The 26,431-nt window shown below is 42.7% G+C and overlaps 1 pseudogene; it reads left to right on the forward strand.

Annotated features, from left to right (window-relative positions):
- The first annotated feature begins 21,711 nt into the window (after nucleotides 1–21,711).
- On the forward strand, nucleotides 21,712–25,155 carry LOC135228386 (uncharacterized; annotated as a pseudogene).
- The last annotated feature ends 1,276 nt before the right edge of the window (nucleotides 25,156–26,431 follow it).

A 26,431-nucleotide genomic window follows, 5' to 3' on the forward strand; every position in this document is an offset into this window, starting at 1 on the left:
TGCATGTTTGATACCTTTCTATAATTTTGTCATAACGAGAAGTATAAGAAAGCAGGTTTTTTGGTCCTACTTTTGCCAGAAAAAGTGGTGAAAGAAAGCAGTGAGCTCAAGGCTTCAAATTCACGGCTCAAGCACCACAAAAACAACCTCAAAGCTGCCACTTGAGCCTTGAAAGAAAGGCTAATTCCTCGTAGTAACAGAGCTGATATTCCAACATCAAACCCAGAGTCTTATCATAAGGTGGCTGAAATACAATGCCATCTGAATTCTTAACCTCAAATGGTGTCTGAAGTTAAAGTGAGGGCATTGATTGGGAAGAAATGGGATCCTGAAACTTGGGAGGAGGACATATGGGCAGATAATCAGAAAGCTGTGGACTCTGATCCCCTAAATTTTATTGAATCACTCCTGCCAACATAACCAGCCCTTTCACTCCCATGTGAAGAGATTACTCCATCTTTGTCTGCCAAGCCACCCTTCCCAGTAAAACAATTAGACACTCCATCCCATCTGATGAGATTAACCCAACTGTGTCAGAAGAGCCTTTATCTGAGTCATTCCCTGGGGAGGCAGCTGAATCATTGGCTGGGGCATCGCCTGTGGCAGATGCCTTAGAAGGCATTGCTGAATGTTTTCAGATCACATCCCCACCACCCATTTTTGCTTTTAGACCTATGTCTTAGGCTGGGTTCTCTAGAGAGGCAAAACCAGTAAGGGATGTAAATATATATAGACAGATTTATATCAAGGAAATGGTTCATGTGCTTGTAGAGGCTGGAATGTCCCAAGTCCGTGGATCAGGCTTCTCCTGATTCACATAGTGGCAGGGGCTGGCAAACCCAACTTTGGCAGGTCAGAGGGCAGGGCTCTTGCTCACAGGCTGTGAAGATTGACAAATCCCAAGATGGGCAGGCAAGATTGCAATTAAGCTACTAGCTTAAGTCTCAAGAACTGGAGGTCAGATGAACAAGAGCCAACTGCAGGATCCAGAGCAATCAAAAGGCCATGAGCCTTACCAGAATGTTCACTTACATTCAATGCAGGCCACATGCCCTTTCAACTGAATGGCTAATCACAGAAGATTCCATCATGGAGGTGACTTCATTAAATCGGATCTTATCATGGAAGTGATCACAACATAATATGACTGCCAAACCACTGAGAATCACGGCCCATCCAAATTGACACACAACCTTAACTATCACAACCTATAGCTAGACTTGAATCCCATGAGCCCCAAAAGATGAAGTACAAATTGTGACCCAGGAGGAGATATGCTACACTCCAAAAGAACTGCTTGACTTTTATAATGTGTACAAACAGAAACCTGGGGAATATATGTGGCAATGGCTACTAAGGGTGTGGATAATGGTGCAAGGGACATAAAGTTGGATCAGTCTGAGTTTATTGATACGGGCCCACTAAGTACAGATTCCTCATTCAGTGTTTCACCTCGAGAGGTTAGGAAAGAATCTAACAGTTTATTTGGCTGGTTCACTGAAGCATGGATTATGTGGTGGCCTACACAAAATCAAGTTGAAGTGCCAGACCTGTGCTGGTATACTGTAGAAGAAGGAATCCAAAAGCTTAGGGAAATTGGCATGTTAGAGTGGATTTATCAGGTTAGACCCACAGACTCCCACATAAAGTGACCAGAGGACACAAACTTTACCACAAGGGTGAGGAACAGATTTGTGAAGGAAGCCCTAACATCCTTGAAGACTGCTGATAGTGGGCACTGCTCTAACTGAATTAATACACCTAACTACAATGTGACTGTTGGATCCCCTGGTGGTAGGGGCCAAATGGTGGCACTCAATTGACAAAGATAAGGTGGGCATGGTTACTGTACTGGACAGTAGAGTCAAAGCAGTAATCAGAATACTTTGACTCATATACTCTTATGGCACTGACTACTTAATCATGGTGTTCCTAGGAGTGAAATAGATGGAAAATCTAAGTATTTACTTGATCTGTACAAGCAGAAGAATTCTAGGTCAAGTGAACAGTGTCTAACTCAAATCACCAGAATAGAGGATCATGGTTCCTCAATCAATTATGAGACTTGAGCCAGTTTACAGAACCACAACTGCTCGAATGAAGGCAAACTAATCATTTCTTTTATAAGGATCAACACAAAGCTAATTCCTATGAGGCAGAGGTTAAAGGTGTCCCAAATGTCTAACCAAGCTGCTGTACCACTCCATCATCTCTAACAGCAGCTACTCTCTCTCACCTCAGTACTCTCCCTCCTGTCTTTGGGTTCCCTAAGTCCCTGCAATGTCTCACAGGACTCATGAAAATTATAAAAGAAATGGTTCATGTGGTTGTGGAGGCTGGCAAGTCCCAAATTCATGGGTCCCGCATAGACTTCTCCCTGGCCCTCAGTCTCTGCCCAAAGGCACTCAGCTTTCTCGCTCTGTGGGCCAGGAAGCCCACTGGACCATCTCTCTGCTGCAGGTCTCTCCTTTGGTGGTAGTGTGTTCTCCTCTGTACTCTGGAATTGGCTCTCTTTTAAGGCAAAACTGACCAATCCCCTCAGTGGGCCACAATTTTCTTGTCTGCACAGCCCCACACAATCACCTGGGTGGGGGTCACAAGACCAGGGCTAGAAAGGCCACACACAAATGTAATTAATTGTGCCACAGAAGAGGAGGCCAAGTCCTCCTGAGGAAGGACTCCACTACACTGCCAAAAATTTATACTGTTAATCTTTCTCCTGGCCTTCCCAAAGTAATCTATGACCTTTTATGAGAGTGACTGTTCACTGGGGAACATGAAATAATCAGACTTTTCAGGAAGTACTGGATACTGGTTCTGAACTGACACTAATTCCAGGAGACCCAAAATGACACTGGGGCCCACTCGTCAGAGTGGGGGCATATAGAGGTCAGGTTATTGATGGAGTCTACACTCAGGTTTGGCTCACAGGAGGTCCAGTGGTCCCTGAACCCATCCTGTAGTGATATGCCCAGTTCCAGAATGCGTAATTGAAATATACATACTTGGCAACCTGAGAACCCCCACACTGGATCCTGGACAAGTGAAATAAGGGCTACTATGGTAGGAAAGCCAAGTGGAAACCATTAGAACTGCTTCTACCTAGGAAAATAGGAAACCAAAAGCTATACCACATTCCTGGAAGGATTACAGAGATTACTGCCACCACCAAGGACTTGAAGGATGCAGGGGTGGTGATTCTCAGCCCATCGCTATTCAACTCTCCTATTTGGCGTGTGCAAAACACAGATGGATCTTGGAGAATGAGAGTGGATTATCATAAACTTAACCAGGTGATGACTCCAATTGCAGCTGCCGTTCCAGATGTGGTTCATTGCTGGAGCAAATTGACACGTCTCCTGGTACCTGGTATGCAGCTGTTGATCTGGCCAATGCCTTTTCTCCATACCTGTTTTGAAGGACCACCAGAAGCAGTTTGCCTTCAGCTGGCAAGGCCAGCAGTACGCCTTCACCATCCTACCTAAATGGTATATCAGCTCTCCAGCCCTATATCATAATTTGGTTCTTAGGGACCTTGATTGCCTTTCCGTTCCACAAGGCTTCACATTGGTCCGTTACACTGATGACATTTATGTTGATTGGACCTATTAAGGTATAGTGTCAATGACTTTGAACTTATTGGTAAAACATTTGCATGCCAGAGGGTGAGGAATTAATCCAACAAAAATTCAGGCACTTTCCACCTCAGTGAAATTTCTAGGGGTCAAGTGGTGTGGGGCATGTAGAGATATTCCTTCTAAAGTTAAAGATAAGTTTTTGCATCTGTCCCCTTCAGCAACAAAAAAGGAGGCAGAACACCTGGTGGTTGCCTTTGCATTTTGGAGGCAACATATCCCACGTTTGGGTGTGCTACTCCAGCCTATTTATCAAGTGAATCAGAAAGCTGCTAGTTTTGATTGGGACACACCAAGAGAGGCTCTGCAACATGTTCGGGGTGCCATGCAGCTACTCTGCCAGTTAGGCCATATGATCCAGCTTATCCAATGGTGCTTGATGTGTCAGGGGCAGATAGAAATGCTGTTTGGAGTCTTTGGCAGGCCCCTATTGCTGAATCACAGTGTGGACCCATAGAATTTTGGAACAAAGTCCTGACATTCTCCGCAAATAATTACTCTCCTTTTGATAAACAGCTTTTGGCTTGTGACTGGGCCTTAGTAGAGACTGAACACTTAACCATGGGACACCAAGTCACCATGCGGCCTGAGCTCCCCTTCATGAACTAGATGTGGTCTGATCCACAGAGTCATAAAGTTGGACACGCACGGCAGCACTCCATCATTAAATGGAGGTGATATATATGAGATCAGGCCCAACCAGGACTTGAAGGCACAAGTAAGTTGCAGGAGGAAGTGGCCCAAATGCCCATGGTCTCCACTCCTGTCACATTATCTACCCTCTCCCAGTGTGCACCTATGGCCTCATGGGGAGTTCCTTATGATCAGTTAGTTGACTGAAAGGAGAAAAATTCATTTCTGGTTTACAGATGGTTCTGCATGATGTGCAGGCACCCTCAAAAGTGGGCAGCTGCAGCCCTATAGCCCCTAGCTAGGATTTCCCTGAAGCACAATGGTGAAGGGAAATCTTCGCAATGGGCAGCAATTCAAGCTCTACACCTGGCTGTTCATTTTGCTTGAAAGGAGAAATGGCCAAAATTTACTTATTTATGGGATTTGGCCAGTGGTTTGGCTGGATGGTCAGGGACTTGTAAGGAACATTATTGGAAAATTAGTGACAAGGAGGTGTGTGAAACAAGTATGTGGATACACTCCTCTGAATTGGCCAAAGAAGTGAAGATATTTGTGTCTCATGTGAATGCTCATCAAAGGGTGACCTCTGTGGAGGAGGATTTTAACAATCAAGTGGATAAGACTGTGGAAACCAGTCATCCTCCTTCCCCAGCCAGTCCCATCATTGCCCGGTGCACTGATAAGGAACATGGCCATGGTGGCAGGGATGGAGATTATGCCTGGGCTCAGTAACAGGGACTTCCCCTCACCAAGGCTGACTTGGCTACAGCCCCTGTTCAGTGCCCGGTCTGCCAGCAGCAGAGACCAACACTGAGTCCCGGATATGGCACTATTATTGAGGTGATCAGCCGGCAACCTGGTGCCAGGTCAATAACATCGGACCCCTTCCATCATGGAAAGAGCAGCGTTTTGTTCTTGCTGGAATAGAAACTTATTGTGGATATGGATTTGCCTCCCCAGTATGCAATGCATCTGCCAAAACTACCATCTGTGGACTTACAGAGTGCCTTATGCATGGCCATGGTATCCCACACAGCATCGCCTCAGGTCAAGGGACTGACTTCATAGCAAACGAAGTGTGGTAATGGGCTCATGGAATTCACTGGTTTTACCATGTTCCCCATCATCTTGAAGCAACTGGCTTGATTGATCAATGGAATGGCCTTCTAAAGACATAATTACAGCACCTTGCAGGTTTGGGGCAATGTTTTCCAGACAGCTGTATATGCTTTACACCAGCATCCAGTATATGGTGCTGTTTCTCCATTGCCAGGAATCATGTGGTAGAAATGGGAGCGGCACTATTCACTATGACCCCTAGTGACCCACTTGTAAAATTTTTGCTTCCTGTCCCCTCAATTCTATGTTCTTTAGGTCTTGAGCACCACAACACATGCTGTCATAATTTTTGCTTCAGCCTTCAAATATTTAAGAAACTCACGAGAAGAATAGTCTATTTACCCCTATTTTTTACCTTTATGTTGTTTTTCTTTCCTTTCTGAAGTCTTAAGCCTTCGTCTGTTATCATTTCCTATCTGGAGACTTGTTTTAGCCATTCTTAATGGGAAGGTTTGCTAGTGACAAATTCTCTTAGTTTCTTTTTGTCTGAGATGTTTTTGTTTCCACTTATTTCCTGAAGGATAGTTTCACCAAATATAGAAGTCGTGGTTAACAGTTCATTTCTTTTGGCACTTGAAAAACATTGTGTCACTTCCTTCTGGACTATGTAGCTTCAAATAATAAATCTACTGCTATTTGAATTTAGGTGTTCCTTTACAGGTTATGTGTCATTTCTTTCCGGTTGCTTTAAAAATTGTTTTCTCTGTTTTCAGTTTTCAAAAATTTAATTACCACATGTCTTGGCATGAATTTCTCTGGATTTTTTTTATTTGGGGTTCGCTCAGCTTCTTTTATGTGTACATTTATGTCTTTCACCAAATCTGGGAAACTTGAGGTCATTATTTCTTCAAATACTTTTTCAGCTGCACATTCTTTTTTTCTCTCTTTGGGGCTCCAATGATACAAATTTTAGAGCTTTTGCTCCACAAGTTTCTGAATCTGTTCTTTCCCCTCCCCCCCCCCCCCCCGGTTATTTTCCCTGTTGTTCAGATCTAGTAAAATTCCATTTACTCTTCTTAAATTTGCTGCTTTTGCCTTTTAACTTCTGTCATCCCTACTTTGCTCTTGGCCCCATCCCGTGAGGTTTATTTTTTCTTTTGAGTGGGGTTGTTGTATTTTGCTTGAATGTTATAGAAAAAAAAAATTAACTGAAGCAAAAGTGAAATTAAGGTTGAACTTCAGAAGAAGTATTTTTTTTTTTTTTCACTCCATGACAAAATAAAGCTCCTTCTCTTCAAATTGGGGAATATTGGCTGGGCCATTTAAAAATTATGGTAGGTCGTGGACACTCATATTTTTGGAGGCTCCCTCAGTTCTTATCATATCAGACATATTAAAGTGATCACACACACCATATTAAATAAATTTTTTCCTATTAAAATATTTAAAGAATTTTATAACGTTCAAATATTTATTAATTTTTGTTATTGAATTTTCATTTTGAAATCATAATATTTTCTCAGGTATCAAACATTTTGAAGGTCCTTATAGTTTTATAGGACCCCTGGTGGTGCAGTGATTAAGTGCTTGATTGCTAACTAAAAGGTCAGCTGTTCGAATCCACTAGTTGCTCCACAGGAGAAAGATGTGGCAGTCTGCTTGCATAAAGGTTAAAAAAAAGATTACAGCCTAGGAAACTCTGCAGGACAGTTCTGCTCTGTCCTACAGGGTCACTGTGAGTTAGAACCAACTCTATGGATGATGGATTTGGTTTGGTACTGGGTTTTGTATGGTTTTATGGTCCTAGGCTGTACTGTACTTCACAGTGGCTCTGAACTGATTTTGTTGGTAGGAGTGAGTTTGACATCTGGCAGAGCCTTGACGAAAATTTCTTCCTCTTTCATTGGCCATCATCTCTTTCTGAAGTTTAATGTCTGACATTGTACCCAATTCTGTGTTTGGTTGGTTGCTCCAGGGGAATTGTACTGTTTCCGCCATGGTAGTTTACGTCATTGAGGTATAAGGAAGGAGGTTCCTATGATCCAGCTTTATTCTGTCATGTTTCTCCCAAAAGTCGTATGTTGCTTTTTAACAGTAAAGTCTGTCATTTTTGGTTTTTGTGTGATACCTATCTAAAGAAAGACATTATTTCCATTTTAGATATTTTAGTACCTGCCATTCTTTGTTTATAGCTTATTTAACAACACTTTCTCTAAATTAACCCTAATTAAAGACTGATTATATTCCATTAATCCTAAATTATGGCTTTATTCATTTTAATTACTTATTTTTTAAATGTCCCAAACCATTCCCATCTTTTTAACCAAAGCATTATGCCTTTTGGTCATCTACTGAGGATAAATATATTTCAGTTTACCTGTTACTGAGATTTCTCAAAATTTTCGGACCAACACGTGTTACCTTTTTCCCATCTTCCACTTTGCCTGACAAACAAACCCAGAGCTCAGCTCACTATATTTGTTTTCTTTTCACAATGATGCTTGCTAAGTTTTTCTGTTTACTTCACCGCCATACTTCATTGCCATTTTCTATTCAATTTGGCTGTCTTAAAAGCTACCCCTTTCTGACAAACCCTGGAGTCATCAAGTTTTTTTCCTACTTTAATGTCCCTGATGTTTGACACTGTGAATAATAATATTAATGTAAAAGCCAATTTATTGCTTTTTCACTTGTATCAAAAAAGAATAAAGTATGAAGCTGACAGGCATCTTAAAAATATGAATAATAGGAAATTTCTTTTCTTTTTTTAATTGTTGTTGCTGTTTGTTTCTATTGTTTTGTTTTCCAGGTCTTTGATAGATTCATTTTAAAGTTTTATGGAGAAAGGGACAAGACTATCTGGTGACAGTTGTACCCTGTGACCTTTGGTCGGGGAGAGTGGTCTTGACAAATACGTCAGCCCCTGTGGAGTATTTGTGTCTTAAACGAAGAGCCTGGAGAGGTGGCTACAGAGACGTGTTTTAGTTGTTGGTGGAGGGGACAGAGTATCACCCTACTCCTCTGTTTACACTTTGCAGGACCATCTTTCTTTAGGAGAGAAATACGAAAAAGAAAAATGTCAATAGAATATGGCTGTTACAGTGCACATCACACTGAATCGCAATCACCTATTTGTTGTTCATTCCAGAGCAAGAATCTCTAGCCAAAGACCTTGTTTTATTGATCTTTCTATCCTCAGGGCCTAGGACAGTACCTGCCCCATGGTCGATTTCAGTAAATGTTTACTGAATAATACTTTGTGTATTTAAAATATTATTCCATGGTCTGTATCTAGAGGTTAAATTTTTATTTGCAATGCTTGTACCTAAAAGGCACTTATCCAGAACTGCAGGGATGGTATTCTAATTTCTGGAAAGGAAGACAAACCTTTATTATTAAGTAGCACTGGTAAGGACTGGTAATTTTTCTCTTCTGTAAATAAATGTCTGTTTACCAGATGCACTGAGGCCAGTGACCCATCCTGGCTCTGCCGTCTCACATTCACCACTGGGGGTCAGCACAGATAATGAAATCAACTTCATAAGCTTACATCTTGCAGGATCCTTCCATACCTATTTAGAGCACAAAATAATCCCTAGCTTGTAGTAAACATCATTAAATAGCAAATGATTACAGTATGCATGAGGAGGATAGTGGTGCTGCAGTAGCATTCTTGCCTTTTATGTGAAAGACCTGAGTTCAATTCCTGACCAATGTACCTCATGCATAGTCACCACCTGTCTGTCAGTGGAGGCTTGTGTGTTGACAGGGTCCTGAATAGGTTTTAGGAGAGCTTCCGGATGAAGCCCTGGTGGCACAGTAGTTAAGATCTATGGCTGCCAACCCAAAGGCCTTAAGTTTGAATGCACTAACTGCTCCTTGGAAGCCCTATGGGGCAGTTCTACTCTGTTCTGTAGGGTTGCAATGAATTGGAATCAACTCAACAGCAATGGGTTTTCCAGAAGGGCTAGGAAGAAAGGCCTGGCTTTCTACTTCAGCCAATGAAAACCCTGTGGATCACAACAGTCTGATCCACAACCAATCAGATTGGGTAGTATTTCATTCCAATGTGCATAGATAGGGTTGTCGTGATCCTACCTGACAAGCAGCTAACGACAACAACAGTATGCATAAGGCTTTTAAGACTGTCTTTCCAAAATCTATGAAAGCAAACAAAACAAAACAACATACTGCCTTAGGCTATAATCCTGCAATAGAGTCTCATTTGTTAAAAACAGGGGTTCATCTTAAGATTCCTTCTAGCTCTAAGATATATGATTTCCCAGGTTTATGCTCTCCTCCTCTGCCACCAAGTCCACTATCCCTATTTTCTAAATTGTGGAAGTAAGTAGTAGCTGGTCAGGTTCAGCTGCACGTAGGAGTGGCAGATTCTCCAGGCAGAACCCAGCTCTGAGGAAGAAGAGCCCCATAACCCTAGCCAAGCTTCCCATTGCACAGTAACCTTATTTTCCAAAGCTTAACCCTGGACAAAGGTCTGATCAGTAGAAGAGTATTTGTGAATTTCAGATTAAACATTTGAAATTGGGACTATCCAGTAAAGTCTGGAATCTTCATCTCAGTCCAGTGGTGAACCATAAAAAAGGGGCCACTTGCACTTTTTCTTGTTCATGTAACCTTTAGAATCAAAATTATTCACAGCTACTTGCTTCTGGTCTACTCCCCCCCCCCCCCCCGTTCATTTCCTGGAAGGAGCACCCTCCGTCCTGTCTTCCAACAGGCCACAGTCAATTCGGGAAATTTTAACCATGAACATGAGGCTCCATAGAAAGGAATTTAGACGTTAAAATAGAGAAAAGAACAAAAAGCCCACTCCTTTTAAAAAACAAAACTCTGTCGTAGGAGTTTAGGTTATAATATGAAGGAGCTTAAGTGCTCAGCTGCTAACTGAAAGGTCCATGGTTGAAACCCGCCAGCCGCTCCAAGGGGGAAAGATGTGGCAGTCTGCTCCATAAACGTTACCCCCTCGGAAGCCCTATGGGGCAGTTCTACTCTGTCTTTAAGGGTCACTATGAGTCAGAATAGATTCAACAGCAATGGGTAGGTTATAACATAAATGTGTGGAAAATACTTTTACTTGAGGAAAAGTGAGACGAAGCTGATGCTACAGCTGTGTTTGGAATGGATTTGTCCTTCCATGTCCCGGACTTGTCCCTGTCTTCTTTTTAGTACACCCTAAAAACAGAGCCTGAGGCAAGGACTTCAGGGCGGGTGTTTTTTTTAGAAGGTGATTTCAGGAAGCAAGAATATGGGAACAGAAAGAGTGAGACAGAGAAGGAGAAAAAAACAAGAATATACTATTGGGGTCACTGCTGTGTACAACAGGCTTGTTTCTGCCAGGACGTCCTGAGATGATCATGGAGGGCTTCCCAGAATTGTCCACTGGAAACAACGGGAAGCTTGAACCTTTGTCCACCAGCTTCTGCACTGCACAGGTTGAAGTTTGCCCTGAGGCTGTAACATCCGAATACTTCTGGCCACACCTGGATACAAGAACACTACTACAGTGTTGGAGACAGCCCTGGAGCAGAGGGGTGTGTGAGCCTGAGGTGATGTGCTCACATCCCAAGGCAAGTCGAGCTTTCCCGGAGCTGTCTGCTGTGGTTGAGGCTGAAGTCAAAGGCGGCTTGAGAGGACATAACGTGCCAGGGCAGCCGACAGACACAGGGGATGAGCAGCTCTCCCAGGAAACCAAGCCAGCGGCCACCGAGTGAACTCCGTCGTATTGCAATACGACGTGTGTCAGAGTACATCTGTGCCCCACAGGGTTTCAATGGTTAATTTTCAGAAGTAAATTGCCAGGCCTTTCTCCTGAGGCGCCTCTGGTTAGACTTAACATCCGACCTTCCAGTTAGCCACTGAGTGCCTTAACCACCACCTGGGGACTCTGTTGGTTCTACCCAAAAACAAACAAAAAAAAGCCCATTGCCATGGAGTCAATTCCAACTCACGGTAACCCCATATGTTCCATAGTATAATTGCTCCATGGGGTTTTCTTGGCTGTAATCTTGATGATTAAAGCAGATCTTTGTTCTGTAGGGTTGCTGTATGGGTTCAAACTGCCAACCTTTAAGTTAGTAGTCGAGTGCAAAGCATTTGCACCATACAAGGCCCATAAAAAATATAGGCCCAAGCAAAAGGACCCCTGTCCTGGATCCTGTGCTTTAGAAAACACTGCTCTGCCCTCTCCTGACTGTACCCCTTCCCACCTGGAGTGTGTACCCAGCACCCTGTCCAAATGGCCCCGAGCCTGCCTTCAGGACCTGCATGGTCTCTTCCCCAGGTCTGTCCTTCCCAAGGGCAGACTGTGCTTACCCAAAGGATACCTAAGGTGCTGCTGTTTGAGGGGGTGTCGGTGTGTGGATGACGTTTGAATGGGGTCTAGGGAATCCCCACAGAGGTGAGTGAGGCTCCTCCCAGTGAGGGAAAGGGGTGGGACTAAAGGGAAGGGACTGAAGCCTGGGAGCCAGCCCTGCCTCTGTCCCACACGCCCATGCAACATGCCGGAGCCTGAGATTCTAAACTCATTCTCAGCCTTTTCGGTCATTATGGAGGATAAATGTAGTTTAGTTAACTTGTTAGCTTGGTTTATAACTTGTAATTATTTAGACATATGGAAATGTGGGCTGGGAGTCAAGTTCTATCACGTTCTGATTTTTTGGCCTTAAACTAAGAAAAAGGGACTTTGGAGAATAGGCTTTGTATGCTTGGATGGCTTCATAGAATTCCCAAGCTTTAGCGATGACTCATAATTGTTACTAAAATAAACTTTGTATTATCTTTAAAAAATAAAGGGTGTCATGGATTGAATTGTGTCCCCCCAAAATATGTGTCAATTTGGTTAGGCCATGATTCCCAGTGTTGTGTGGTTGTCCTCCATTTTATGATTTTCCTATGTGTTATAAATCATAATCTCTGCCCGTGGCTAAAGAGGATTAGGGTGGGATGTAACACCCTAACTAGGGTCACATCCCTGATCCAATGTAAAGGGAGTTTCCCTGGAGTGTGGCCTGCACCCCCTTTTATCTTACAAGAGATGAAAGGAAAGGGAAGTAAGCAGAGAGTTGGGGACTTCATACCACCAAGGAAGCAGTGCCAGGAGCAGAGCAAGTCCTTTGGACCTGGGGCTCCTACATGGAGAAGCTCCTAGTCCAGAGGAAGATTGGCGACAAGGACCTTCCTCCAGAGACAACAATGAAAGAAAGCCTTTCCCTGGAGCTGACGCCCTGAATTTGGACTTGTAGCCTACTAGGCTGTGAGAAAATAAATTTCTCTTTGTTAAAGCTATCCACTTGTGGTATTTCTGTTATAGCAGCACTAGATGCCTAGGACAAAAGGATATATGGGTCAGCAATTAAAATGGCACTAGACTCAAAGTTTCTGTGAACCCAAGGGAATGAGTGACTAAGGCAAGAGAATTACTACCTGAGGGTGGAATCTCAGAATGTTAAATGTGAACTTCTTCTTGCAGACTCGGTGCCACTGAAGGTGGGGCAGGAGAGTGCCAGAAGCAATTCAGATCTGGGGCAGAGAGGAAAGTGGGAAGTAAGCCAGAGAGAAATGGGCCTTTTTTAGGCAAAGACCAATCTTACAAGAAAAGAAGAAATTTGGAAGAAGAAAAATTGGACTGTGAGAATCATGGAAATTAAATGGCAAAGAGAATGTAAACATAAATTTCAATGTTGTAGAAGTTGAAAATTTTCTTTTATACCCCCAATTTCTTATGTTCTTTTAAGAAGCTGGATATGAAGTAGAATAATTCTTACTACTAATGGTAGCTGGAAATTATTGAGTGCTCACTATGTGACAACCTCTCCTTGAAGGCCTTTCCATAAATGGTCTCTTTTAATCCTCTAAACGACCCTAAGTGTTAGATATTATTATCATCTCCTTTTTATAGATGAAGGAATGGCAGCCCAGAGCGGCAAGTAACTTCACTATTGTCCAGCAGTGAATAAATGATAAAGCCCAGGTGCAAATCCAGGCAGTATCCTTCTATTACACAAAGTTCAGTATTTGCCTGTGTTCATTTTGTTATGATTATGCCCATTTCCAAAAGGGTTTAGAAGCTACTTAATTTTTTTTGTTTTGAGATTTTAGAGCTTAGCAGTTGAATAGGGGTGAGAGAATTCGACAGGCCTTCGGTGAGGTCCCACTGTCAGTTGGCACTGTGGGAGATTTAAGGATGATTGCACACAGTGACCAGGCAGGAAAAAATCCCCAAATCGTTGCTGTCGAGTTCATTCCGACTCATAATGACTCTATAGGATAGAGTAGAGCTGCCCCATGGGGTTTCCAAGGAGTGGCTGGCAGATTCCAACTGCTGATCATTTGGTTAGCCACTAAATTCTAGTTACTGAACAGATTATAATATAAGGCAGAAAATGGCAAATATTCTAAAAAAGGTACAAAGTGCTATGGGAACATAAACGTGGGGAAGTTTATTTCTTGGAGTTGTGGAAGGATCGGGGGAGTTCAGGGAACAAATCACATTGCTCCCAGGCTAGGCCTTGAAAAACGGGTGGGGTTTTAACGATCGGAGTTTGAATTTTGAAGTCCTGGCCATGTCAGTAGATTGTACTCATGTGTATTTTTGTCTACCAAGATCTACCCTAGTGCTATTTTTTTTTTTTTTTAGTTAAAATATAGCTTCTACTGTGTACTGTGTGCTGAGCTAGGCACCAGGTGTGCAAAGGAATGTATGACAGTCTACTGCTGCTCTCCCTCCCTCAGCTTTGCAGTCAGATCCAGGGTGTAGCCCTGCTTAACCACACACAGCTGAATAGCTTAAGCTGAATTACTTACCCTCCCTGAACCTTAGCATCCTCATTTGCAAAATAAATGGAATAAGATAATAGTTGGAATGCTGGCGGTGCAGTGGTTAAGAGCTCAGCTGCTAAGAAAAGGTCAGCAGTTCAAACCCACCAGCCACTCCTTGAAACCCTGTGGGGAAGTTCTGCTTTTTCCCATAGAGTGGCTATGAGTGGAAATCAACTCAACGGGCAATGAGTTTGGTGATAATAGTTAACAACAGGTAAAAATGGAATGTTCAGTGGATCAGTAGAAATAAAATTTGTAACTGCCAAGTGCTTTATATATTACTGGGTTTCATTAAACAGTATTTGAATATCTGCTGTGTGCCAAGCACTGGGGATACGAAAGGGAAAAAACCCCTGTGTTTTAGAGGCTTATCTTTCCTGGAGGGAAGAAATATAAACAATTTTGATAAATAAGTATTATAATAGAGGAAATAACCAAGTATAATGTGAGCATGGAGTAAGGTCTACCTGGGGGGTCTGGAAAGTCCTGGAAGGCAGCCTTCAGGTATGACTTGAAGGATGAGGAGGTGATGGGTGGATGAGGGCTATTTAGGGTGTGGGAACAGCTGGACCAAGGAAAGGGAAATGAAGGATCAGAGTGCCTTCAAGAAATGGCAAGTAGCTGCCTGTGGCTGGAGAGAATGATGAGAAATGACAGATGGAAGATTACAGACGGGAGATAAATGTGTGTGTCGGGTCCTGGTCATAAAGGAGTAGAGACTATTCGGAAAACAAAATTTTAAAGCAGAGAAGAGATGCAACTTGATTTATAAATTTGAAAGAGCACTATTTATCCTCTACTAATAAGGAAACTTTGGTTTGTTAGTTTCAAGAATCATGAGGCTGTGTCCACCTAACTCCTTTGTATGGAAACTTATAATGAAATATATTATCCATAATAAATGCTGTTATTGACCGTAGGTGTGCCGAGGTGGTGGTGCCATTCTTAAAAGAGATTACAAAAAAAAAACTAGTTAGGGGGAAAATATTCTGGTCATTTTTTTTCTTCAAATTTTTGTTCTGGTTTTATTATGGAGAATTTCAAACATATATAAAATTAGGTGAAGCAGAACAATGCACCCTCATGTCCTCATCACTACCCTCAAGAACCAGCACATCTATCTTTGCATTTTAAACTACAGAGAAAAGTTTTCCTTGCAGTTCTCTGAAATTGTTGCTGTTGTTGTTGTTAGGTGCCATCAATTCGGTTCTGACTCATTAGCAACCCTACGCACAACAGAACAAAACACTGCCCAGTCCTGCGCCATCCTTACAATCGTTATGCTTGAGCTCATTGTTGCAGCCACTGTGTCTATCCACCTTGTTGAGGGTTTCCCTCTTTTCCGCTGACCCTGAACTCTGCCAAGCATGATGTCCTTCTCCAGGGACTCATCCCTCCTGACAACATGTCCAAAATATGTAAGATGCAGTCTCGCCATCCTTGCCTCTAAGGAGCATTCTGGTTGTACTTCTTCCAAGACAGATTTGTTCGTTCTTTTGGCAGTCCATGGTGTATTCAATATTCTTCGCCAACACCACAATTCAAAGGCGTCAACTCTTCTTCCATCTTCCTTATTCATTGTCCAGTTTTCACATGCATATGATGCGATTGAAAATACCATGGGTTGGATCAGGTGCACCTTAGTCTTCAGGGTGACGTCTTTGCTCTTCAACACTTTGAAGAGGTCCTTTGCAGCAGATTGCCCAATGCAATGCGTCTTTTGATTCCTTGACTGCTGCTTCCATGGCTGTTGATTGTGGATCCAAGTAAAATGAAATCCTTGACAACTTCAATCTTTTCTCTGTTTATCATGATGTTGCTCATTGGTCCCGTTGTGAGGATTTTTGTTTTCTTTATGTTGAGGTGTAATCCATACTGAAGGCTGTGGTCTTTGATCTTCATTAGTAAGTGCTTCAAGTCCTCTTCACTTTCAGCAAGCAAGGTTGTGTCATCTGCATAATGCAGATCTATCTTTATCTTTAAAATGCATCTATCTTTGCATTTTAAACTACAAAGAAAAGTTCTCGCAATTCTCTGAAATTAGGAAAGATAAAGTCTCTTATGCAGTTCCCTGATAACCAGATAGAATAAGCTTCTCCGCACTTCCCAGGTAAGAGGTGACCACCCCCTGCTGCCAACCAGTCCCACCCAGAGACTCCTGGAGGATAGTGTCCTACCCCTAGAACAAGGCAAAGCCGGCTTCCAGAGCCTGTTAACGCAGAGGGTGCCTCTGACTTTCAGAGATACCTCTTGTTTCCTGTCTTGATCGTTCACATTTGATGCTTATTGGCTTTGTCAGGAGTGAATAAAATAAACCATGGGTGAGTTCAGACCTCGAATTCCTTGACAGGAAGCACGGGTCAAACCTGACAGAGAAGTGGCAGGTGTTCCTGTCAAGGCACCGCACAGTGTGGATGGTACAGCACAGCACAGAGCACGTGACAGTGCACACTCCCTCCTTCCCTGCAGTCTGACCTGATGGACAGACCTCTGCAGCCAGACAGACCTCTGCAGCCAGACTCCAGCAACAGGGCTGCTTGGCCCCCTGCATTCAACACTCCTCGATCTGGGGGTTGGCACCATAGCTTCATTAACCATTTATTGAATGCTTATTATATGCAGGTATTGTGCTAAGTATGTCAATTCTCAAAATTACCCTTTGAGTTAAGTTCTTTTATTGTCATCTTTTTTAAGAAGAGGAAACTGAGGCTTGCAGAGGTTAAATAGTTTGTTCCAAGTTACATAGGCTATAAGGGGCAGAGCTGGGATTTAAACCCATGTTTGACCAACTCCAAAGCCCCAGGCCTTCACCTGCGGGATGGAAGGAAGAAGAGAGGTTTTGCGGGAAGACCCTAGTGTCCTGACACTATCACACATGTCCAATGTCACTGTGTGTTTTGTCTATCTTGATCTAGGATATATCCGTGCTAAGTGGTTTTAAAACTCCTAACTGAAGCACTCTGAATATACATAGGAATCAGTGTCAACTGAGTAAATCAAACTCTATTTTCTCATGTTGTCATTGATATTTGAATAGTTATCAGGTACTTGCACATTCGTGATCTCATTTGTTTCTTTAGAATTGAATTAGGTTAGTGAACTTCTTGAATCCAACATGGAGATTTAAAAAGATAAAGTACATACAAAACAGGACAATGTCCATTGATAACTCTGCTACATTAAATGTTCACAGCCAAACCTAGGCCAAATTCTTCTCTAATAAACTTAGAACTCAATGGCTTAGGTTAGCCCAGAACTTGTTCTGGTTCAGTGGGTTGCTAGAGTTGGCTTATACTGGCTCATAAGAATGACGGGGCACATCTCTTCCCAATTCTATCATGTCAGTGAATGTATTTATACCCAAGCCATGGTATTTTCAATTGCCTCATATGGATGTAAAAGCTGGGCAATCGGTATGGAAGACTGAAGAAGAATTGATCCCTTTGAATATGGTGTTGGCGAAGAATATTGAATATACCATGGACTGCCAGAAGAATGAACAAATCTGTCTCGGAAGAAGTACGGCCAGAATGCTCCTTAGAAGCGAAGATGGACACTTAGTCTCACTTACTTTGGACATGTCGTCAGAAGGGACCAGTCCCTGGAGAAGGACATCAAGCTTGGTAAAGTAGAGGGTCAGTGAAAAAGAGGAAGACCCTCACTGAGATGGATTGACACAGTGGCTACAACAATGGCCTCAAACATAGCAACAATTGTGAAGATGGTGCGGGACCGGGGGCTGTTTTGTTCTGTTGTACATAGCGTTGCTGTGAGTCAGAACCAACTTGACAGCACCTAACAACAACAACAACAGTGGCCTTGGTGGAAGTATTTACACAAAGAAAATCATCAAATGCTACAATTCCGGGCTTTTTATTTTCTTTTTAAGAGACCAGTGTTCTGGTCTGTCACATGATTTCAGGAGGGTGGCCACTTACCTCAAATGTCACTTTTCCATTTGTGGGGTTTCCACGAGAAATTTTCACATACTCCAAATGGACTATACCCTCCCTGCCAGAGTAAGAATTAAAGGTATAGCATGCCAGTTGTGCCTTGCTAACCGTTTCTTAGACCTTTAACATTTTTGTATATGAATTTCATTATAGGAAACTTGAAAAATATGGAAGAGTAGAAGTTAAAATTATATCCTTCATAGTTTTATCATCCACAGAAAACCAAAACCAAACAAACAGTTGCTGGCAAGTGGATTCCAACTCATGGCAACCCCATCTGTGCACAGTAGAACTGTGCTACTTAGAGTTTTCAAGGCTGTAACCTTTCGGAAACAGATCACCAGGCCTTTTTTCCAAGGAGCCTCTGGGTAGGTTCGCCTGTCAACCTTTTGGTTAGCAGGTGAGCACATAACCATTGTGTCACCAGGTCTCCTTTTTCATTCTATTGATGTGCTATAAATTATTTAACTATTCTCCTATTGATAAACTTTTAGGTTGTTTTCAATTTTTTACTCATACAACTAAGAAGCAATGAAAATCCTTGTACGTGTCTCCTTGTGTACATGTACAAATATTTCTCTGGGGTAGATAACAAGAAGCAGAATTTATGAGTTGAAGTGTACTTATAATTTTAATATCATGCCAACTTTCCTTCAAAATAGGCAGTACCAATACAAGCTCCCACCAACAGTGCAAGAGAGTTTCCTTTTCTCCACATTCTAATCAACACAGTTTGATTCTTTTAAAAGTTTGTCAATCTGATAGTGGAAGTGGCATTTTATTGTAGTTCTGGTTTGAGTTTTTCTGATTAGTAGAGAGGATGAGTTTATTGGCTACTTATTTAACCTTTCCGGTAAATTTCAATGGTTCTTCATACATACACAACTCATCAGTCCTTCGTAATGGCTGAGAAACAACTAATATGCAGTGGGCTTAAAGCTCAAATTCTTATAATAGGACTCTACAGATTAAATAACTGACACATTATGGAAATAAAGCTAGTGTTTCCTTTGAACTCAGGTTGATGCTCAGTTTATTAATGAATCTATTTCTATCCTGGATGTTCTTTTAGGGAGGCACTGTAATGCTGTTTGTTGATTCAGGGTTTGAAAAAGTGGGATTTTTTTTTTTTAATTTGTTAATTTAGAATTTACCCTGAAGAAAGGTTCCTGCAAAATCAACTATGGAATAAAACAATTAAGCAAAGCATTTAATACAGTAATCAGTTTTACTGCCTAATCCAGGGGGGAACTTTAACTCTAATTTCCAAATTTCTGAAGGTTATTTTCAATTATGCCAGTTGAATACAGTAGAAGCTAAGTTAACTGATGGAATTGATACTGGTTGGCTAATCAAAAAAGTAAGGTGAAGAATTGTAAAAATTGAAACACACATTAAACATTTTAACTGAAAAAGATAAATGTAAACTCACCAATTTTTAAATGTAAGGCCAAGGTCTTTTCTCTTTATATGGGTTAACCCACTGGATTTCTAGGTAGGCTTTCTGGCGTAAATCACCCTGTGATTGTTAAGATTGTGTGTCAGCTTGGCTGGGCCATGATTCTCAGTGTTCATATGTGATCACCCCCATGGTGGGTCTGCTGTAAGTGGCCAATCAGTTGAAAAGAGGTTTCCTTGGGTGTGTGGCCTGCATCCGAATATAAGTGGACGCTCTGGCTTTTGCTTGCTCTGGATCCTGCAACTGCCTCCTGTTCGTGTGACTTCTGGTTCTTGGGACTTGAGCTACCCGCTTATCTGCCAATCTTAGGATTTGTTGATCTTTACAGCCTGTGAGCAAGGGCCCTGCTCTCTGACCTGCTGATCTTGGATTTGCCAGCCCCTGCAGTTACACAAATCAGAAGAAGCCTTGCAGTCTTGCTTGCCAATTTTGGGATTCGTAGATCTTCAGAGCCTGTGAACAAGAGCTCTGCTGTCTGACCTGCTGATCCTGGGCTCGCCAGCCCCTGTGGCTACTTAAATCAGGAGAAACCTCTATCCCGATCCCTGGACTTGGGACATTCCAGCCTCTACAATTGCATAAGCTGTTTCCTTGATATAAATTTCTACATATATTTCTATGTATATTTACTGGTTTTGCTTCTCTGGAGAAACCAGCTTAAGACATTTGGTACTGAGAGTGGTTCTAGAGAAACAAAATCGTAAGGATGAGTTTTCTAAATTGGTTCTCAAGTTGGGTTAGTGTTAAAGATGTTGATGACTGCTTCCAACAGTAAAAAGGGCACAAATTTTTTTTTTTTTTTAATCCATGGTGTGAGGTGGTGATACAAGTATGCAAAATATCACCACAAATAGATCAGGTATTGGTGAAAGGTGAGGCTCTGGGTGGGTGAACACATGTGTGATATCTGTCTACAATTTTGTCAGAATGACAACTATAAGGAAGGTGGTTGATTGGTCCTACTTTTGCTTGACAAACTGGTGAAAGAAAGAGATGTGCTCAGGGTTTCAGAATTAAAGCTCAAGTGCCGTATAAATGACCTCAAAGTTTCCAGTTGTGCTTTGGAAGAAAATCTTATTTCTTGTAATAACAGAGCTTATATTGCCAAAAACCAAACCCAGAGTCTTTTTGTAAGAGTGGTTGAATTACACCACCAACTCAGTTGCCAACCTCCAAAAGTGTCTGAAGTTAAAGTAAAGGCACTGATTGGGAAGAAATGGGATCCTGAAACTTGGGATGGGGACATATGAGCAGAGAATCAAGAAGCTGGAAACACTGAACCCCTAAATTCCCTTGAATCACTCCTGCCAGCAGAACCACTCCAATCTGAAGAGATTACTTCACGTTTCTCTGCTAAACCACCCTGCTCAGAAAAACCATTACCTCCTCCACTCCTATCTAATGAGATTAGCCCTAGCCCAGCTGCCTCTAAAGAGCCCTTGCCTGAGTCACTGCCTGGGGCATTGACTGAGGCAGATGCTTTACAAGACAATGCTGAATGTTCTCAAAACAATTCCACACTATGGATTCTGGCTTCTAGACCTGTAACTAGACTTAAGTCCCAGCCAGTCCCAAAAGGTGAAGTACAAAGTATGACCCAGGAGGAGGTATGCTACATTCCAAAAGATCTGCTTGACTTTTCTAATATGTACAAACAGAAACCTGGGGAATATGTGTGGGAATAGCTATTAAGGGTGTGGAATAATGGTGCAAGGAACATAAAGCTGGGTCAGTCTGAGTTTATTGATATGGGTCCACTAAGCACAGATTCGTAATTCAGTGTTTCAGCTTGAGAAGTTAGGAAAGGATCTAATAGTTTATTTGGTTGGGTTGCTGAAGCATGGATTCCGAGGTGGCCTACACTAAATAAGTTGAAGTACCAGACCTGCCTTGGTATACTATAGAAGAAGGTATCCAAAGGCTTAGGGAAATTGGCCTGCTAGAGTGGATTTATCAGGTTAGACCCACAGACCCAGACATAGACCACCCAAAGGACACAACTTTTACTGGAATTGTGAGTAACAAATCTGTGAAGGGAGCTCCAGGATCCTTGAAGACTGCTGTGATTGCTATTTTATGTAAGTCAGATTTGACAGTAGGAACCGCCCTAACTGAATTAAGACACCTAACTACAATGGGGCTGACTGGATCCCGTGGTAGTAGGGCCAAGTGGCAGCACTCAATCGACAATGACAAAGTGAGCATGGTTACAGTAACAGACAGTGGAGTCAAAGCAGTAATCAGAATAGCCTGATTCATACGGACTTATGGTGTTAGTTGCTCAGTCATGGTGTCCCTAGGAGTGAAATAGGTGGGAAATTACTAAATATTCACTTGATCTGTACAAACAGAAGAATTCTAGGTCAAGTGAACAGCAGTCTAACTTGAATCACCAGAATAGAGAATCAAAGTCCCTCAGTCAAATTCCAGATGTGAGCGAGTTTAAAGGCCCATAACCCCTTGAATGAAGCGGAGGCCAGGTCCCCTTGAGGAATGACTCCAATGTACCACCAAAAATTTATACTGCTAATCTCTCTCCCAGCCTTCCCCAAAGGGATCTATGGCCTTTTACAAAAGTGACTGTTCATTGGGGAAAAAGAAATAATTAGACTTTTCAGGGATTACTGGATATTGGCTCTGAACTGACATTAATTTCGGGAGATCCAAAACGTCACTGTGGCCCACCAGTCAGAGTAGGGGCATATGGAGGTCAGGTTATTAATGGAGTCTTGGCTCATGTCCATCTCACGATAGGTCCAGTGGATCCCCAAACCCATGCTGTAGTGATTTCTCCAGTTCCAGAATACATAGTTGGAATAGATATACTCAGCAACTGGCAGAACCCCCACACTGGATCCATGACAAGTGGAGTAAGCGCTAATATGGTAGGAAAATGCAAGTGGAAGCCATTAGAATTGCTCCTACCTAGGATAATAGTAAACCAAAATCAATACCACTTTCCTGGAGGTATTGCAGAGATTACTGCCACCATCAAGAATGTGAAGATGCAGGGGTAGTGATTTCCACCACATTGCCATTCAACTCTCCTATTTGGCTTGTGCAAAAAACAAATGAATCTTGGAGAATGACAGTAGATTATCGAAAACTTAACCAGGTGGTGACTCCAATTGCAGCTACTGTTCCAGGTGTAGTTTCATTCCCTGAGCAAATTAATGCATCTCCTGGTACCTGGTATGCAGCTATTGATCTGGCTAATGCCTTTTTCTCCATGCCTGTTTTGAAGCACCACCAGAAGCAGTTTGCCTTCAGCTATCAAAGCCAGCAATACACCTTCACTTGCCTACCTCAGGGCTACATCAACTGTCCAGGCCTATGTCATAATTTAGTCCGCAGGGACTTGGTTGCCTTTCCCTTCCACAAGACTTCACCCTGGTCCATTCATTACATTGATGACATTATGCTGATTGGACCTAGTAAGGAAGAAGTGTCAATGACCCTGGACTTATTGGTAAAACATTTGCACACTAGAGGGCAGGAAATTAATCCCACAAAAATTCAGGTACATTCCACCTCAGTGAAATTTCTAGCGGTGTGGGGCATGTCGAGATATTTCTTCTAAAGTGAAGGATAAGTTATTGTATCTGGCTGCTCCCACAACTAAAAAGGAGGCACAAAGCCTAGTGGGACTCTTTGGATTTTGAAGGCAACATACTCCTCATTTGGGTGTGCTACTCTAGCCTATTTATCAAGTGACTTGAAAAGCTGTTAGTTTTGAATGGGGACCAGAACAAAAGAAGGCTCTACAACAGGTCCAGTCTGCTATGCAAGCCTTTCTGCCACTTGGGCCATATGATCCAATGGTGCCTGAAGTGTCAGTAGCAGATAGACGTGCTGTTTGGAGTTTTTGGCAGGCCCCTATGAATCACAGTGTAGACCTTTAGGATTTTGGAGCAAGCCCTGCCATCATCTGTAGATAACTACTCTCCTTTTGAGAAACAGTTTTGGCTTGTTACTGGGCCTTAGTAGAGACTGAACACTTAACCGTGGGACACCAAGTGACCATGCAGCCTGAGCTGTCCATCAGGAACTGGGTGTTGTCTCACCCACAGAGTCATAAACTTGGACATGCACAGCAACACTCTATCATTAAATGGAAGTGGTAAATACGAGATCAGGCCCAAGTAAGACCTGAAGGCACAAGTAAGTTGCATGAGGAAGTGGCCCAAATGCACATGGTCTCCTCTCCTGTCACATTATCTTCCATCTCCCAGTCTGCACCTATGGCCTCATGGGGAAAGCCTTACAATCAGTGGACTGAAGAAGAGAAAACTCATGCCCGGTTTACAGACGGTTCTGCACGATATGCAGGCACCACTCAAAAGTGGACAGCAGCAGCACTACAGCCCATTTCTGGGACCTCCCTGAAAGACAACGGTGAAGGGAAATCCTCTCAATGGGCAGAAATTCAAGCACTGCACCTGGTTGTTCACTTTGCTTGGAAGGAGAAATGGCCAGATGTGCAATTGTATACTGATTCGTGGGCTGAAGCCAGTGGTTTGGTTAGATGGTCAGGGACTTGGAAGGAACATGATTGGAAAATCAGAGACAAGGATTTATGGGGAAGAGGTATGTGGAGAGACCTCTCTGAATGGGCTAAAGAAGTGAAGATATTTGTGTCTCATGTGAATGCTCACCAAAGGGTGATCTCAGCAGAGGAGGATTTTAATAATCAGGTAGATAGGATGACGCATTCTGTGGAAACCAGTCATCCTCTTTCTCCAGCCATTCCTGTCATTGCTAAATGGGCTCATGAACAAACTGCCATGGTGGCAGAGATGGAGTTTATGCATGGACCCAACAACATGGACTTTCACTCACTAAGGCTGACTTGACTATAGCTACTGCTGAGGGCCTAATCTGCCAGCAGCAGAGACCAACACTGAGTCCCCAATGTGGCACCATCCCTGGAGGTGATCAGCTAGTCACTTGGTGGTAAGTTGATTAAAAAAAAAATTTTTTTTTATTAGGCCAATTCCATCATGGAAAGTGGTCCTTATTGGCATAGACACTTACTCGGGACATGGATTTGCCTTCCCTGCACATAATGTTTCTGCCAAAACTACCAACCGTGGACTTACAGAATGCCTTATCCACCATCATGGTATCCCATACAGCATTGCCTCTGATCAAGGGACTCACTTCACAGCAAATGAAGTGCAGCAGTGGGCCCATGCTCATGGAATTCACTGGTCTTACCATGTTCCTCATCATCCTGAAGCAGCTGGCTTGATAGAAAGAAGGAATGGCCCCCTAAAGTCACAATTACGGTGCCAGCTAGGTGGCAATACCTTGCAGGGTTGGGCAGTGTTCTCCAGGAGGCTGTGTATACTCTAAACCAGCGTTGAATATATGGTGCTGTTTCTCCCATAGGCAGGTTTCATGGGTCCAGGAATCAAGGGGTGGAAATGGGCTCACTATTACCCGTAGTGACCCACTCGCAAGATTTTTGCTTCCTGTCCCTGGGACCTTACGCTCTGCAGGTCTAGAGGTCTTAGTTCCAAAGTGAGGAATGTTCTTACCTGGAGACTCACTGATTCCATTGAACCGGAAGCTAAGATTGCCACCTGGTCACTTTTGGGCTCCTTATGCCTCTGGATCAACAGGCAAAGAAAGGAGTTACCATACTGGCTGGTGTAATTGATGTGAGGGCACTGGGTGGGTTTACCAGGAGGAAATCAGATTGATATTACACAATGGAGGTAAAGAAGAGTACGTCTGGAACGCAGGTGATCCCTTAGGGCGTCTCTTAGTACTACAATGCCCTGTGATTAAAGTCAACGGTAAACTACAGCAACCCAATTCCGACATGACTACTAATGGCCCAGAGCCTTCAGGAATGAAGGTTTGGGCCACCCCACCAGGTAAATAACTACAACCACCTGAGGTGCTTGCTGAAGGCAAAGGGAATAAGGAATAGCTGGTGGGAGAGTATAAAAAAAAAATTTTTTTTTTTTTTTTGGTGGGAGAAGGTGGTTCTAAATACCAGTTACATCCATGTTACCAGTTGCAGAATAGAGGAGTGTAATTGTTATGAGTATTTCTGTTTTGTATGTGTGCATCAAATATTTTTGTTTTCTTCACTTATAAAATATAAGATGTAAACGGGGCTAGTGTGTTTTCAGTTATACAAGTGTTAGTTGTATCATGTTAGGCAAAAGTATGGCTTTGTAATTGTCTTTATTCAGAGATTATATATGGTTTGGGGAGATGTGTACAGGTGTCAAGTTGACAAGGGGTGGACTGTGATGGCTAAGATGGTGTGTCAGCTTTGCTGGGCCATGATTCTCAGTGTTTGTATATGATCACCCCCAAGATGGAATCTGCTGTGAGTAGCCAATCAGTTGAAAGGGAGTTTCCTTGGGTGTGTGGCCTGCATCCAAATATAAGTGGACGTTCTGTCTTTTGCATGTTCTGGATCTTGCAGCTGCCTCCTGTTCACCTGACCTCTGGTTCTTGGGACTTGAGCTACCAGCTTACCTGTCGACTTTGGGATTCATCAATCTTCACAGCCTTCGAGCAAGAGCCCTGCTCTCTGACCTGCCTGTCTTGGTCTCACCAGCCCCTGCAGCTTCTTGAATCAGGGGAAGCCTCTGTCCTGATCCACAGACTTGGCACGTTCCAGCCTCTACAATCACATGAGCTGTTTCCTTGATATAAATCTCTTTCTATATATAATTATACGCTTTACTGGTTTTGCTTCTCTGGAGAACTTAGCCTAAGACATACCCCTTTAATATATCATCTCCAATTTCCAGTGTCTGTTTCTTTAAAGTGGATTAGAAATTTAAATATACTTGTAAAACATTCTGAGTACAGTCTAATTCAATAGCATT

This window comes from Loxodonta africana, chromosome 21, assembly GCF_030014295.1.
Source record: "Loxodonta africana isolate mLoxAfr1 chromosome 21, mLoxAfr1.hap2, whole genome shotgun sequence".
NCBI classification, from domain to species: domain Eukaryota; kingdom Metazoa; phylum Chordata; class Mammalia; order Proboscidea; family Elephantidae; genus Loxodonta; species Loxodonta africana.